The sequence below is a fragment of the Tamandua tetradactyla genome, chromosome 8 (genome assembly GCF_023851605.1).
Source record: "Tamandua tetradactyla isolate mTamTet1 chromosome 8, mTamTet1.pri, whole genome shotgun sequence".
In the NCBI taxonomy this organism is placed as follows: domain Eukaryota; kingdom Metazoa; phylum Chordata; class Mammalia; order Pilosa; family Myrmecophagidae; genus Tamandua; species Tamandua tetradactyla.
The window spans coordinates 109,203,231-109,220,742 of record NC_135334.1 but is presented as its reverse complement, the minus strand read 5'-3'; the positions used below and the strand labels follow the sequence as shown (position 1 = coordinate 109,220,742).

Sequence of the window (17,512 nt, the reverse complement as noted above, 5' to 3'; positions counted from 1 at the left end):
TGCAGCTTCATTCAGTGTTCCAACCTAGTTACATTACACTTAGGTATTATTGTGCTGTCCATTTTTGAGTTTTTGTATCTAGTCCTGTTGCACAGTCTGTATCCCTTCAGCTCCAATTACCCATTATCTTACCCTGTTTCTAACTCCTGCTGGTCTCTGTTACCAATGATATATTCCAAGCTGATTCTCCAATGTCGGTTCACATCAGTGGGACCTTACAGTATTTGTCCTTTAGTTTTGGGCTAGACCCACTCAGCATAATGTTCTCTAGGTCCATCCATGTTATTACATGCTTCATAAGTTTAGTCTGTCTTAAAGCTGCATAATATTCCATCGTAGGTATATGCCACAGTTTGTTTAGCCACTCGTCTGTTGATGGACATTTTGGCTGTTTCCATCTCTTTGCAATTGTAGATAATGCTGCTATAAACACTGGTGTGCAAATGTCCGTCTGTGTCCTTGCCCTTAAGTCCCTTGAGTAGATACCTAGCAGTGGTATTGCTGGGTCGTAATCCATTCTGCCATTCTATGTCTTTTGATTGGGAAATTCAGTCCATTAACTTTTAGTATTATTACTGTTTGGATAATATTTTCCTCTACCATTTTGGCTTTTGTATTATATATATCATATCTGATTTTCCTTCTTTCTACACTTTACTCCATACCTCTCTCTTCTGTCTTTTTGTATCTGACTCTAGTGCTCCCTTTAGTATTTCTTGCAGAGCTGGTCTCTTGGTCACAAATTCTCTCAGTGACTTTTTGTCTATAAATGTTTTAATTTCTCCCTCATTTTTGAAGGACAATTTTGCTGGATATAGGAGTCTTGGTTGGCAGTTTTTCTCTTTTAGTAATTTAAATATATCATCCCACTGTCTTCTAGCTTCCATGGTTTCTGCTGAGAAATCTACACATAGTCTTATTGGGTTTCCCTTGTATGTGACAGATTGTTTTTCTCTTGCTGCTTTCAAGATCCTCTCTTTCTCTTTGACCTCTGACATTCTAACTAGTAAGTGTCTTGGAGAACGCCTATTTGGGTCTATTCTCTTTGGGGTGCGCTGCACTTCTTGGATCTGCAAATTTAGGTCTTTCATAAGAGTTGGGAAATTTTCAGTGATAATTTCTTCCATTAGTTTTTCTCCTCCTTTTCCCTTCTCTTCTCCTTCTGGGACACCCACAACACGTATATTTGTGCGCTTCATATTGTCATTCAGTTCCCTGATCCCCTGCTCAAGTTTTTCCATTCTTTTCCCTATAGTTTCTGTTTCTTTTTGGAATTCAGATGTTCCATCCTCCAGTTCACTAATTGTAGCTTCTGTCTCTTTAGATCTACCATTGTAGGTATCCATTGTTTTTTCCATTTTTTCTTCTTTGTCCTTCACTCCCATAAGTTCTGTGATTTGTTTTTTCAGATTTTCTATTTCTTCTTTTTGTTCAGCCCATGTCTTCTTCATGTCCTCCCTCAATTTACTGATTTGGTTTTTGAAGAGTTTTTCCATTTCTGTTCGTATATTCAGCATTAGTTGTCTCAGCTCCTGTATCTCATTTGATCTATTGGTTTGTTCCTTTGACTGGGCCATATCTTCAATTTTCCAAGCGTCATCCATTATTTTCTGCGGGTGTCTGGGCATTTGATCAGATTTCCCTGGGTGTGGGACCCAGCTGGTTGAAAGCTTTTTCTGTGAAATCTCTGGGCTCTGTTTTTCTTTTCCTGCCCAGTAGGTGGCGCTCGTGGCGCTCGTCTGTCTGCACGGCAGTCCGCCCGGGAAACCTCGCGTGGAGGCGGGGGTTGCTGGCCGCCGCGGCTTGGGAGAGTGCCGGTCCTAATTGCCCAGCTGGCCCGAAACGCCAAGCGTGACGGGAGGGCCCCACTATCCAACGTTCCCAGTCAGACCGGGGAGCCACGTGCGTGGAGGGGACCCCAGTCGCCAGCCGCCCCGGCCGGGAAAACACGCGCCCCTCGGGTATCTCACCGCAGCAGATTCTCCCTGCCCGTTCAGCTGTTCCAGAATGGGGTACGCTGTCTTTTTGGTCTCTGTCGTGACTCCGGGAGCTGTTTCGTATTGTTTCTGTTTCTTTAGTTGCTTTTCTGGAGGAGGAACTAAGACCCGCGCGTCTTACTAAGCCGCCATCTTCCCAGTAACCATGTTTCTTGATGATGATTGTATAATGATATAGCTCTCACAATGTGACTGTGATTGTGAAAACCTTGTGTCTGATGCTCCTTTTATCTACCTTGTCAACAGATGAGTAGAATATATGGAATAAAAATAAATAATAGGGGGAACAAATGTTAAAATAAATTTAGTTTGAAATGCTAGTGATCACTGAAAGCGAGGGGTAAGGGGTATGGTATGTAAAATTTTTTTTTTCTGTTTTTATTTTTCTGTTGTCTTTTTATGTCTTTTTCTGAATTGATGCAAATGTGTGGGAAATGATCATGATGATGAATATGCAACTATGTGATGATATTGTGAATTGCTGAGTGTATGTGTTGGGAATGTTTGTGCTTCTTTTAATTTTTTTTAATTAATAAAAAAAAATTTTTTTTAAATGAGAGGAAGGAATTGTAACTGAGAAACTGGGTTATAAGGGATGATTTTGATTACTGAATCAAATTCCTTTTTGTTTTCTGGTATATTGCAGTAGACAGACGAGAATACCTGAAATCCTTAAACTATAGTTGAGCTGCTCTGATATTTGAGGTAATTGTAGAGGTCCCTATCTTGTGCTTTTGTGATTGTAAGAACTGTTGATCCCTTTATCTGGTCATTTTCTTGTAGGGCAAAGGCTGTAATGCTAATGAGGAATTTGAAGACAGCCATTAACTAGGTTCAGCCCCATACATTGTAAATCCTATCAGCTAAACTCTGTTATTGAAAGATAACTTGTCTCCCTTCCTTTTGGCTTACACCATTAGTACTGAAGTGATATCTCTGCCTTTCCTCTTTTCAACTTACGTTCTCCTATTGGAATAATACTGTCTCCTCTTCTGCTTTGAACTTGCTATCCGAAATGACTGCTTCTCTCCTTGGTAAAATCCTTAAAAACCTTGAACCCCCTAAACTTGGAGAGACAGATTTTGGGCTGCTAGGCCATCTGCTCTCCTACTATGTGCCTTGTAATAAACTCTTTCTCTCTTTAAAACCCCAGTGTTGAGGACATGATGCTGAGCGAAATTAGCCAGACACAAAAGCATAGATACTGTATGATTCCACTTTTATGACTAGCATAAAGTTATAATCAGAGACTTATAACACAGAATACAAGGGGCTTAGAGATACATAGAAACTAGAGATGGGTGAACCCTTGGCTAATGAGGTTGAACTCCAAAGTAAGGGAATAGATAGGAGCAAAGGTGATCCTCTAGTGGGTCTAGAAGTAATATTACCATATTGAAGACGAACAAGACTGAAAGGGGTTGTATAGACCTACATATTTCACTGATTAACACTAGAAATATGAATGAGCTCTCATAAGAATTACTTCAAAGATATGATTCTTGTATAAAGAATGTTTAAGTCCAGGGTATGGGGGAAAATTGCTATTACATGCTATGAGCTACATTCACAAGGAAACCATCAGCACTACCACAGCAACAGCAGAGATAAATAATGGGGTGAGGAACAAAAGTTAGGAGGAGATTTAGGTTTGGAGAGGGTGTGTTTATGGATTTTCTTTCTCTTGGGAACAATGAAATTATCTAACATTGAGAATGCTGATGGACTGTGGACTTAAGGCTTTCTACATGATGCCTGATGTATGCAGGTGGCGGAAGGATGCACCAACAGAAAGTAGATCGGCAAACGAAGATGTATACATATGAATGAAGATTGTTTTGCTGCAAAAAGGAACAAAGTCATGAGGCATTCAGTGATGTGCATGAACATGTGGGACATTTGGTGAGACAAAATAAGTCAGAAACAAAAAAACAACTATGGTACAGTCACCTTAAGAAAATGCTTATAAGAAACAGGGGCCTAGATTGTAAGCTTTTAGAGCAGACACATTAAGTCTGGAATGGCAATTACTATTTCTGGGTTTTGAGAGGCTGTTTTATAACATCTGATATTTAGAGCTAAGAATGAAGCCGAACAGGTTGGGGTTAAAGTAATTCAGAACATAGGGGTAAGAAAGACAGTGTTTATATTTTAGAACCATACATACTCTTTGAGACCAGTGGAAGACAGGTTTATTTGATCTGGAACTGAAATTTTCTGTAGCGCATAATCTAATTCAACCTATCTGCATACTCATTTGAACAACTGAAACACAGAGCACAGAATGAGAAAGAGGTCTTTTAATCCTGCATAGATTATTGTAACACCTAGAAACATCCTAGAGTATAGGAAGCAGATAATCAAAAAGTATTGGCCAGGTCCCCTGAGGGCGGGGAGAAAGAATATGGAACTATTAAAGCTTACCATCAGGGAATGCCCTGATACTGTATCAAACTTTAGGGACAACCAAATCAATAGGGCATGCTCTCAATCATGAGGCTTACTATAGTGATGCTTATGTACTTAGTGGAGAAGCTTAGATTACCTATAGGCATGACTAAGAATTACTTCTGGAGGATTCTCTGTTGTTGTTCAGATGTGGCCTCAGTCTCTCTAAGCCCAACTCTGCAAGTGAAATCATTGTCCTTCCCCCTACATGGAACATGACGTCCAGGAGTAAAAATCTCCCTGGTGACATGTGAGATAATTCCCAGGGATGAATTCAGACTTGGCACTGTGGGATCAACAATTACATCTTGACCAAAAGTGGGAAAAGAAGTGTAACTAATTAAGTATCCATGGCAGAGAGAGTTCAAGTAGAGTCAAGAGGCTACTTTGGACATTGCTCTTATGCAAGCTTCAGCTAGACCATGCTACCTATCATAACCTGCCAACCCCCAACCAGGACCATTCCAGCCAATCCTAAAGAACAGCTAGGGCAATACATAAGATTCCACAAGGGTTCCACGCACTAGAGTAACTTTCCAGAAACCTACAACCCCAGATGGGTCCCTGATCCAGATAAGTCCTGAAACCTAGCCCAGCCTCTCCAGAACATCAGATAGCTCCATCTTCCTACCCCATATTAGTGACAGGCCTTTTAATATCAAAAATTTAGAACTGCCATAGCCCAAACAACCCTAAAGAGAGGTATGGAAAGATCAAAGGTGATGGTAGAATTATACATACAAGATAGAATTCAACAAATGAATATGAATGCGGAATCATTAAACTGATATCTCTCTTAGTCTCCAGTATTTTAAAGCAGCTAAAAGTAAAAACCTAAAATTGTGAAATTGTAACCCACATCAAAGTCTGAAATATGTTCTACAACTAATTGTGGTGCTGTGCTTTGAAATTTATAGCTTTTTTTGGTATATATGTTATTTTTTTCACAAAAAAAGAAGGAAAAAAAACAAAAATAAAAAAACCTGGTGTCTCAGGAATTGGTTATTGAGGTCATCAGGCAAAAGAATCCATGGTCTTTGTCCGGTAAAACTTTCCACCTAAAAAAATAATAATAATAAGGCACCCATCTCTTCTGCCACCAACAGAAGTTTACATTTTGGACCATTACTAGCACTGTTCCATGAATTAATCTCCCCAAATTAAAATGGTATCAAGCAAGATTCCAAAGCTATCTTGAAAAAGGAAGGTGAATCTAACCAAAATGGGTCTGCCTGACATGCGAAGTAGCTTAAACTTTATCCTATAAGTGACCTTATACCTCTGTATAATAGTAAAAATCATGCCCATTAAATTAAGTACTCCATTTTCTTACATATGTTCTGTGACTAAGCAAGAATTTAATCTGCACATGTTCAATAACTATAACATCTCTAATTATAGCATCTAGAGCCATTTTGCTCATTATCCTAAAACTTGCCCATCTTTTGATATTATAAAACTATCAAAATTACTGCAGTTTGGAGAGACAGATTTTAGGCTGATACGCAGTCTGATCCCCTGCTTCATACCTAGCAATAAACTCTTTCTCTTTGAAACCCTGGTGTCTTAGGAATTGGTCATTTGAGTATATCCAGCAGAGAATCCACTGCTTTTGACTCATATCATGACAAAGTTTGAGATTTTTCTTTTAGAAAGTTCTCTAGTACAAATCTCCCCAAGTGTTCTATAGGAAGGAACAAAGAGTAATCATTATTTTGAAAAAATTTGTAATAGCAGTTCTCAAACTTTAGCCTTTATAAGAATCAGAGGAGGGCTTCTTAAAACAGATTACTGGGTTCTACTCTCAGGATTTGTAATTCAGGAGGTCAGGGTAAGACTGGAGAATTTGCATTTCTAACAAGTCTCCATAATGCTAATATTGAAGCTTTTGGACCTAGAAACTATAATATGAGAGAGAAACACTGGTGTGCCAAGTTGGCTTATATAGAGAGGCCACATCTGAGCAACAAAAGAGGCTCTCCAGGGGTGACTCTCAGGCATAATTATCAGTACGCTTAGTCTCTCTTTTGCAGGAATAAGCTTTACAGGGAAAGCCCTAAGACTGAGGGCTTGGCCTATTGAATTGGCTGTCCCCACTGCTTGCAAGAATATCAGGAATTCCCAAGAAGGGGAACTTGAATTATTTCTCCCCAGTCCCTCAAGGGGACTTTGCAAATACTTTTTTTATCCTCTGCCCCAATTACCATGGGATATATCGGGGCATCCCACTAACCTGTACAAACCAACAAGATCTCACACCCCATTCAAGAGTTCATATAATTATGGTATTCAAGTACCATAAGTGGATAATGTGTACCACAAATATAAATTTTACACCAAATAAACATCTCTCCCTTTGGTCTCGCAAACAGTCAGATCAGTGCCAACTAAATTTAATAAGTCATCAATATTTTCTTTCTCAGGATACACTACTTTGTTAGAAAGAAACAGCAATTCCACACTTAATATTTCTGTGTAACAAATTTCCAAGATTACAAATATTTTCGATATTTACATTTTAATTGTAGAATTCCAGATGTAATTTTATAGTTACTTTAAACAAAGCAACTGTCAAAAATTGTTGTGCCCTCACTCAATCCAGTTTCAGTCAGCTAGACCACCTAAAAGCAAAAGCAACCCACCTTTCTGGGGCAAGATGCCCTAACAGGAAAGAAATAGCAGAAGAAAAGCACAGAAAAAAAAAAAGGCAGGGTGTGTGTGTGTGAAACTGAATTACTACTGTAAGATAGGAAGGGCCCTAGCACTGAAAAGTGTAAGGAAAACAAAGCACTGAGAGAGGGAGAGATTTTAAACAAATCATAGGAGCTGAGGAGAAAATTCATTACAAAATCAAAAGTGCAATATTAAAAACTACACTGCATATCTAGGGCAAGAATCAGATGAATAAGAGCTCAGAAAATCTGAATCATTGAACATAGGCTATTCTAAAGATCCAGAATAACTTAGATCAAGTTTCAAAGAACAGGCTTAACACAAAGCCCATCAATAATAAAACCCTAGACAAGAGGGAGAAACAGACCTTCAGCGATAATTCATCAAGATAATCATATACCTATACATCACCCAAAAAAATACAAGCTATACTAAGAAACAAGAAGATAAGGCTTAGTCAAGGGTACAATTTAAAACTTCAGGGGAGACTCAAATTAGAACAGCTAATCAAAGACATTCAAACAAACCTCCTAAATCCATTCAAGGAAATGAAGGAAAATATGCATAATTAGGTAAGGATATTAAAAATATAATGTGTGACCATTAAGACAAATTTGAAAGTATAAAAGGAAACATAACAGACATTACAGGGATGAAAGTCATAATAGTAGAGATTAAGAATACACTAGAGGCATACAATAGTAGATTTGAATAGGCAAAAGAAATAATCAACAAACTAGAAGACAGGACAATCAAAACCATACAGTCAGAAGAACAGACAAAGAAAAGAAGAGAGAGAGTTGAATAGTAAGTAGCACAGGATTTGAGTGATAACTTGAAGTGCACAAACATATGCATTCATGGGAATCCCATGAGGAGAAGAGAAGGGAAAGAGGACAGAAAGAATATTTGAGGAAATAATGGCTAAAAATTCCCAATTCTTATGAAAGACAGAAATATACATGTCCAAGAAGGGCAACATATTCCAAATAGAACAAATCCTAATAGACTTACTCCAAGACACATATTAAACACATTGTGAAATATCAAAGATAGAGAATTTCAAAAGAAACAAAATAAAAGCAATTCATCACTTATAAAGGATCGTCAATAAAACTAACTACCAACTTCTCATCAGAAATCACGGAAGTGGTCTGCTATTGACTTCCAGGTCAAGATGGCGGCTTAACAATGTGCGCTTTTAGTTCGTCCTCCAGAACAACTACTAAATAACCAGAAACAATACAGAACAGCTCCCAGAGCCAGGATAGTGACCAGACACACAGCGTACCCCAGTCTGGACAAGCTGGACTGGCTGCGAACACCCCCCAGAACCGTGAGTTCCCAAAGCTGTGGCGGCCAGCACCCCTCCCCCACAGGCCACTTCCCAGAGGGGAAAGGAAAGGACTAAACCAGCAGCAGGGACTGGGCACAATCAAACGCCAACTGTGGAACTAATTAACAAATTCTGACTACTAAAAACAGGCCCCCAGCTTAGGTGAACCTGATCAAAGTGGAGGTTGCTCATTTTTGCCCCCGTGCCAAGGGGGCAGGACAGAAAAAGGGAAAAAAAAAAAAAAGAAGGAAACAGATTTTTGTGGCTGTGTATCTACAAAGGCTTGACTGCCTCTGGATACAGCGGCAGGACTTTTCAGGCTGCAACTGCCCCAGGCATAGGTAGAAGTGAGCTCTTTTGGGGGCTTATCTGGAGCCTGTGCCTTCCCCAGGGGAGGGGTGAAGCCCCACCCAGATGGAATCCCTCCATCAAGAAATTCAGACACCAGGGCTTGGTAATTTGAAGCCATTAAAACCAGCTTACAACCTCTCCTCTGTCTCCACCACTCCCCCAGCAGGGAGAGTCTGCCAAAGTTAAAGGTACCGCATCATCTTATGCTGGTGGGACCTTCAGTCAGACAAGTGCCACATACTGGGCAGGATAAGAAAAACAGGGTCCAGAGACTTCACAGGAAAGTCTTTCAACCTGCTGGGTCTCACCCTCAGGGAAAAACCGACGCAGATGACTCTTTCCTCCTGATAGGAGGCCAGTTTGGTCTGGGAAAATCTGGCTCGGGTCTATAATATCTAAGTAGACCCTCCTAAGTGTGTGTGGGGGAAAGGCACCACACAAGCAGGGCAAGAAACAAGAAAACAAGAACCGAAAAATTCTCCTCTGTTAAACAAAACTTAAGCTAAAGGTCCAGATAAAGCTGAATGGAATGTCAAAGAACAGATAGACAACAAATTCATCCAGCAAGAAAACCCTAGATAAAAGAAGTGAAAGCAATCTTCAGAATAAACTAATTAAGGTAATTAAATGCCTAGATGCCAGCAAAAAAATAACAAATCACACTAGGAAAATTGAAGATATGGCCCAGTCAAAGGAACAAACCAACAATTCAAATGACATACAGGAGCTGAAACAATTAATTCAGAATGTACAAACAGACATGGAAGACCTCATCAATGAATTGAGGGAGGATATAAAGAAGGCAAGGAAAGAACAAAAAGAAGAAACTGAAAGTCTGAAAAAACAAATCACAGAACTTATGGGAATGAAAGACACAGAAAAAGAGATGAAAAAAACACTGGAAACCTACAATGGTAGATTTCGAGAGACAGAACATAGGATTTCTGAACTGGAGGACGGAACATCTGAAATCCAACAAGAAACAGAAACTATAGGAAAAAAATGGAAAAATATGAGCATGGACTCAGGGAATCGAAAGACAATATGAAGCGCATGAATATATGTGGTGTGGGTGTCCCAGAAGGAGAAGAGAAGAGAAAAGGAGGAGAAAAACTAAAGGAGGAAATTATCACTGAAAATTTCCCAACTCTTATGAAAGACTTAAAATTACAGATCCAAGAAGTGCAGCGTCCCCCAAAGAGAATAGATCCAAATAGACATACTCCAAGACATTTAATAAGCAGAACGTCAGAGGTCAAAGAGAAAGAGACGATCTTGAAAGCAGCAAGAGAAAAGCAATCCATCACATACAAGGGAAGCCCAATAAGACTATGCGCAGAACTCTCAGCAGAAACCATGGAGACGAGAAGACAGTGGGATAATATATTTAAATTATTAAAAGAGAAAAACTGCCAACCAAGAATTTTATATCCAGCAAAATTGTCCTTCAAACATGACAGAGAAATTAAAACATTCTCAGACAAAAAATCACTGAGAGAATTTGTGACCAAGAGACCAGCTCTGCAAGAAATACTAAAGGGAACACTAGAGACAGATACGAAGACACAAGAGAGAGGTGTGGAGAAGAGTGTAGAAAGGAAGACTATGAGTAAAGGTAAAAAGAAGGAAAATTAGATATGACACATAAAATCCAGAAGGCAAAATAGTAGAAGAAAGTACTACCCATGCAGTAATAACACTGAATGTTAATGGATTAAACTCTCCAATCAAAAGACATAGTCTGGCAGAATGGATTAAAAAACAGGACTCATCTATATGCTGTCTCTACTCAAAGGACACGAGGCCAAGGACACAAATGGACATTTACACACCAATGTTCATAGCAGCATTATTAACAATTACCAAGAGATGGAAACAGCCAAAATGTCCATCAACAGACAGTTGGCTAAACAAACTGTGACATTTACATAAGATGGAATATTATGCAGCTGTAAGACAGAATAAAGTTATGAAGTATGTAACAACATGAATGGACCTTAAGGACATTATGCTGAGTGTGATTAGCCAGAAACAAAAGGACAAATACTGTATGGTCTCACAGATATGAACTGACATTAGTGAATATACTTGGAATATTTCCTTGGTAACAGAGAATATCATGAGATAGAAATAGGGTAAGACATTGGGTAATTGGAGCTGAACGCATACAGACTGTGCAACAGGACTGAATATAAAAACTCAGAAATGGACAGCACAATATTACCTAACTGTAATACAATTATGTTAAAACACTGAATGAAGCTGCATATGAGAATGATAGAGGGAGGAGTCTGGGGCATAAATGAAATCACAAAGAAAGATAGACAATAAAGACTGAGATGGTGTAATCTAGGAATGCCTAGAGTGTATAATGATAGTGACTAAATGTACAAATTTAAAATACGTTTTTGCATGAGGAAGAACAAAAGAATGTCATTACTGCAGTGTGCTGAAAATAGATAGTACTTAATATTTTAAAATTTCAACTTAGGTGTGAGACTAAAGCAAAAAATGTTTATTTGGTACAAATCTATACTTTGACTAGTGCATCTCCTAATATAACTTATGTAGATAGTTGACTGAACACCTTAAGTACATGGAACTTTGTATAGGACATGAGATTTTGTTGGTTTGTCCAGGTGATGCCCTGATGAATCCCAGAGTGATTTGATCAGTGAGTGGAAAAGTATTTCCAAAGCCTCCTTCGGGGAATGGTGAGAACAGAGGAAAACTCAACTTCCCCAAGTTGAATTCTTGATATTCTCACAAGCAGTGTGGACAACCAAAGCTATAACCCCAAGTTTCATTGTTCATATGAAACTTAACCCCACAGGGGATAGGTCAAGCCTTCTTAAAACTAAGCCTAAGAGTCACCCCCAAGAGAGCCTCTTTTGTTGCTCAGATGTGGCCTCTCTCTCCTGCCAACACAGCAAGCAGACTCACCACTCTTCCCTGTCTACATAGGACATGACTACCAGGGGTGTGGATCTTCCTGGCAGCGTGGGACAGAAATCCCAGAATGAGCTGAGATTCAGCATCAAGGGATTGAGAAAACCTTCTCGACCAAAAGGGGGAAGAGTGAAATGAGACAAAGTGTCAATGGCTGAGAGATTCCAAACACAGTCGAGAGGTTATCCTGGAGGTTATTCTTATGCATTAAGTAGATATCACCTTGTTATCCAAGATGTAATGGAGACACTGGAAGGAACTGCCTGAAAATGTAGAGCTGTGTTCTAGTAGCCATGTTTCTTGATGATGATTGTATAATGATATAGCTTTCACAGTGTGACTGTGTGATAGTGAAAACCTTGTGTCTGATGCTCCTTTTATCTACCTTGTCAACAGATGAGAGGAACATATGGAATAAAAATAAATAATAGGGGGAACAAATGTTAAAACAGATTTAGTTTGAAATGCTAGTGATCAATGAAAGGGATCAGTAAGGGGTATGGCCTGTAAAAAATTTTTTTTCTGTTTGTTATATTTTTCTGTTGTCTTTTTATTTCTTTTTCTGAATTGATGCTAATGTTCTGGGGAATGATCATGATGATGAATATGCAACTAGGTGATGATATTGTGAATTGCTGAGTGTATGTGTTGGGAATGTTTGTGTTTCTTGTAATTTTTTTTAATTAATAAAAAATTTAAAAAAAAAAGAAACCATGGAAGTGAGAAGGCAATGGTATGATATATAAAGATACTGAAAAAGAAAAACTGCCAACCAAAAATTCTTTATCCAGCAAAACTGTCCTCCAAAAATGAAGGAGAATTTAAACTATTCAGTGATTAACAGATATAGAAAGTTTGTCAACAGGAGGCCTGCTCTACAAGAAATATTACAGGGTGCTCTGCAGGCTGAAAAGAAAAGATAGTATAGAGAGGCTTGGAGGAGAATAAAAACAAAGATTATCAGTTAACATAATGTACTGGTTTGAAACTGTGGTGTACCCAGAAAAGCCATGTCCTTTTATACTCATTCAATGCTGGTTGGAAGCTTTTTGATTGTTCCCATGGAGATGTGACTCCACCCAGTTCAGGTGGGTCTTGATTAATTTACTGGAATCCTTTAAAAGAGGAAGGATTTCAGAGAGACTCCTTTTTAGAGCCACATGAGAGCCTTGAGAACCACAGAGTTCACTAGCCAGAGTCCTTTGGAAATGAAGAAAGAAAACACAACCAGGAGAGCATCATGAAACAAGAATGGATTAAGAAATATAATCCAGCAATATGTGGCTTACAAAAGACTCATCTTAGACACAAGGATACAAATAGACTGAAAGTGAAAGGATGGAAAAAGATGTTCCACACAAGCTGTAACCAAAAGAAAGCAGGAGTAGCTATACTAATATCAGACAAAACAGAATTTAAAATGTAAAGACATCATAAGAGATAAAGAACAATACTATATATTAATAAAAGGGACAATTCACTTAGAAGAAATAAGAATCAAAAATGTTTATGCTCCCAATCAAGGAGCTCCAAAGTACATGAGAAACACTGGCAAAACTGAAGGGAGTGATAGACATCTCAACAATAGCAAGAGACTTCAATATACAATTCTGCTCTAATAGATAGAGCAACCAGAGGATCAGCAAGGAAATGGAGAACTTGAACAATCTGATAAATTTATTAGACCTAACAGACATATATAGGTTATTACACTCCAAAACACCAGGATACACATTCTTTTCTAGTGCTCATGGAACATTCTCCAGGATAGATCATATGCTGGGGTACAAAATAGGTCTTCATAAATTTACACACACTGAAAATATTCAAAGCACTTTTTCTGATCACAATGGAATGAAGGTAGAAACCAGTAACCATCAAAAAACAAGAATTTTCATAAATATATGGGTATTAAATAACACACTCTTAACCAGTAGGTCAAAGAAAAAACTAACTGTTAGAGAAACTGATAGCTATCCAGAGATGAATGAAAATGAGAATACAACATATCAGCACTTATGGAATGCAGGAAAGGCTGTGCCAAACAGGAAATTTATTGCCTTAAAAGTGTATATTAAAAAAGAACAGAGCAAAATCAAGGACTTAACTGCTCACTTGGAGGAATCTGAGTAAAAACAGCAAACTAACCCCAAAGCAAATAAAAGAAGAGAAACAGCAAAGATTAAAGCAGAGTTAAATGAATGGGAGAACAAAAGAACAATGGGAAGAATCAATAAAACCAAAAGTTGATTCTTTGAGAAAATCAGTAAAATTAAAGGACCACTAGCAAGGCTGAGAAAGATAAAAAGACAGAGGATGCAAATAAACAAAATTAGAAATGAAAAAAAAAATTGTTAAATCATACGAGGATACTATGATCAACTATATGCCAACAAACTAGACAATATAGATGAAATGGGCAAATTCCTAGAAACACACAAACAAGCTACACTCACTTAAGGAGAAGCAGAACATCTCAACAAACCAATCACAAGTAAAAGAGATTCAATCGGTCATGAAAAATCTTCCTACAAAGACAAGCCCCAGGTCAGATGGTTTCACAGGGGAATTTTATCAAACTTTCAAAAAAGTACCAAACCAAGCCTGCTCAAAATTTCTCAAAAAAATTAGGGAAAACAAATACTAACTAACTCATTTTATGAAGCTAACATCACTTTAATACCCAAACCGGGTAAAGATGCTACAAGAAAGGAAAACAACAGACCAATCTTCCTAATTAACACAGATGCAAAAATTCTCAACAACAGATTAGCAAACTGAATTTAACAGTATATTAAAAGAATTAGATACCACAGCCAAGTGGGGTCTATACCAGGAATGCAAGGATGGTTCAACACAAGAGAATCAATTAAAGTAATACAGCACATAAACAAAAAGGAAAAATCACATGATCATCTCAATTGATGCTGAAAAAGCATTCTACAAAACTCAACATCCTTTTCTGATAAAAACACTTCAAAAGGTAGGAATCAAAGATAACTTCCCTAGTATGATAAAGGGACTATATGAAAAACGTACAGCCAGTATCATACTCAATGGAGAGAGACTGAAAGCTTTCCCTCTAAGATTGGGAATGAGACAAGGATGCCCTCTGTCACCCTGATTATTCAATACTGTACTACAAGTTCTAGCTAGAACAACCAGGCAGGAAAAAAGAAATAAAAGGCATCCACACTGACTGAGAAGTAGATTGGTGAATGATGTTGTATACATATGATAGAATATTGTGCTGCTACAAAAAGGAATGAAGTCATGAGGCATGCAACAATGTGGATGAACCCACAGGACATTTGGTGAGATAAAATAAGACAGAAACAAAACACCAATTATTGCATGGCTTCTTTCAGAAAATGCTTATAAGAACACAGGGGCCTAGACTGTAAGCACTTATAGCAGACAAATTTAGTCTGGGGTGGTAATAATTATTTCTGGATTTTGAGAGGCTATCTTACATATGTATAACCTGGTATTTAGAGATAAAAACAAGGCTGATCAGGTCAGGATTATGGTAATTCAGAACATAGGAGTAAAGAAGACACTGTCTATATTTTAGAACTGCACCTACTTGTTGAGATCAAAGGAAGAAAGGTTTATTTTGTCCAGAACCTAAATTTTCTGTTACACATAATCTAATTCAATCTGTCTGCACAGCTAGGTTGAACAGCTGAAACACAGGGAGCAAAGAATAAGAATGAGGGTCTTTAATCCTGTATAGCTTAATGTAATTGCCTGGATACATCCTAGAATATATTAAACAGATAATCCAAAAATACTGGCAAATTCCCTGAGGGATGGGGAAAAATATGGAACTATTAAACTTTACCATCAGGGAATCCCCTGATACTGTGTCAAACATTAGGGACACACAAATCAATAGGACAAGCCCTTGATCTTGAGGCTTGCTCTTGTGAAGCTTACGTATGTAGCGGAGAAGTTTAACCTACCTAGAGTTATGCCTAAAAGATACTTCCAGAGGACTTCTTTTGTTGCTTAGATATGGCTTCACTCTCTCTAAGCCCAACCCTGTAAGTGAAATCATTGCCCTTCCCCTACATGGGACATGACATCCAGGGGTAAAAGTCCCATGACAGCATGGGAGATAACTCCCAGGGATGAGTCTGTTCCTGACACCATGGGATCAACAATGCCATTCTGACTAAAAGGGGAAAAAAAAGTATAACAAAGTATCGGTGGCTGAGAGAGTATTTCAAATACAGTCAAGAGGCTACTCTGGAGGTCACCTTTGCACAAGCTTCAGTTAGACATTGCTACCTATCATAACTTGCCAAACCCCAACCAAACCCACTCCAGCCAGTCCTAAAGAACACCTGAAAAATATATAAGATTCTACAAAGGTTCCATCCACTGGGGTAACTTTCCAGAAACTTACAACCTCCAGATGGTTCCCTGGACCAGATAAGTCCTGAAATCTAGAGAGCCCAGCCTCTCCAGAACATCAGTTAGTTCTATCTACCTACCCCATATTATTGACAGCCCTTTCCAACATGAAAAATTTAGAATGGACGTAGTCAAAATACCCCTAAACAGTGGGATAGCAAGATCAAAGGTGATGGTGGAGTTTACAGAGAAGATAGGCTTTAACAAATTAGTATGACTGCTGAATCACAAAACTGACATTTCTTTTAGTCTCCAGGATCTTAACATTGTTAGAAGTAAAAGCCTAAAATTGTGGCACTGTAATCCATACCAAACTCTGAAATCTGTTCTACAAGTAATTGTTGCACTGTGCTTTGAAATTTATTACTTTTTGGTATATATGTTATTTTTCACAAAAAAGTAATCGATTGTGACAATAAAAAAATATTTATGCCTTCTAGCCTCCAATGTTCTGGTGCAGTTAGAAGGAAAAATCTGAGATGATGGTATGGTAGCCCATGACAAACTCTGGATCTGTTCTGTAACTACTTGTTGAAGAGTGCTTTGAAAACCATTGCTTTTTTCTTTCTTTGCTTTGTATATATATTATACAATAAAAAAGTTTTTTAAAAAATTAGGCCTATGAGTCACCCCCAAAGAATCTCTTTTGTTGCTCAGACATGGCCTCTCTCTCTAAGCCAACACACCAGGTGACTTCACTGCCCTCCCCCTCTACGTGGGACATGACTCCAGGAGTAAACCTCTCTGGCAATGTGGGATAGAAATCCTGGGATAAACTAGGACTCAGCATCATGGGACTGAGAAAATCTTCTTGACCAAAAGGCGGGGAGAGAAATGAAACAAAATAAAGTGTCAGTGGCTGAGAGATTTCAGAGTCGAGACGTTATCCTGGAGATTAGTCTTGTGCATTATATAGATATCCCCTTTTTAGTTTATGATGAATTGGAGTGGCTAGAGGGAAGTACTAGAAACTGTGGAGCTGTGTTTCAGTAGCCATGTTTCTTTTTTTTTTTAATTTATTTATTAATTAAAAAAAATTAAGAACAAACAAAAATATTAATGTATCATTCTGTTCTACATATATAATCAGTAATTCTCAATATCATCACATAGTTGCATATTCATCATTTCTTAGAACATTTGCATCAATTCAGAAAAAGAAATAAAAAGACAACAGAAAAATAAAACGAAAACAGAAAAAAAAAATTTTACATACCATACCCCTTACCCCTCCCTTTCATTGATCACTAGCATTTCAAACTAAATTTATTTTAATATTTGTTCCCCCTTTTATTTATTTTTATTCCATATGTTCTACTCACCTGTTGACAAGATAGAT

The 17,512-nt window shown here is 38.0% G+C and overlaps 1 protein-coding gene and 1 long non-coding RNA gene across 3 annotated transcripts in view; one reads left to right on the top strand and one right to left on the bottom strand.

Annotated features, from left to right (window-relative positions):
• Positions 1-17,512, bottom strand: part of TCP11L1 (t-complex 11 like 1) — a 108,844-nt gene that overhangs the window by 68,783 nt on the left and 22,549 nt on the right. The gene's annotated exons all lie outside the window — the stretch shown is intronic.
• LOC143644844 (uncharacterized) overlaps positions 1-17,512 on the top strand; it is a 41,629-nt gene that overhangs the window by 3,972 nt on the left and 20,145 nt on the right. The window lies entirely within an intron of this gene.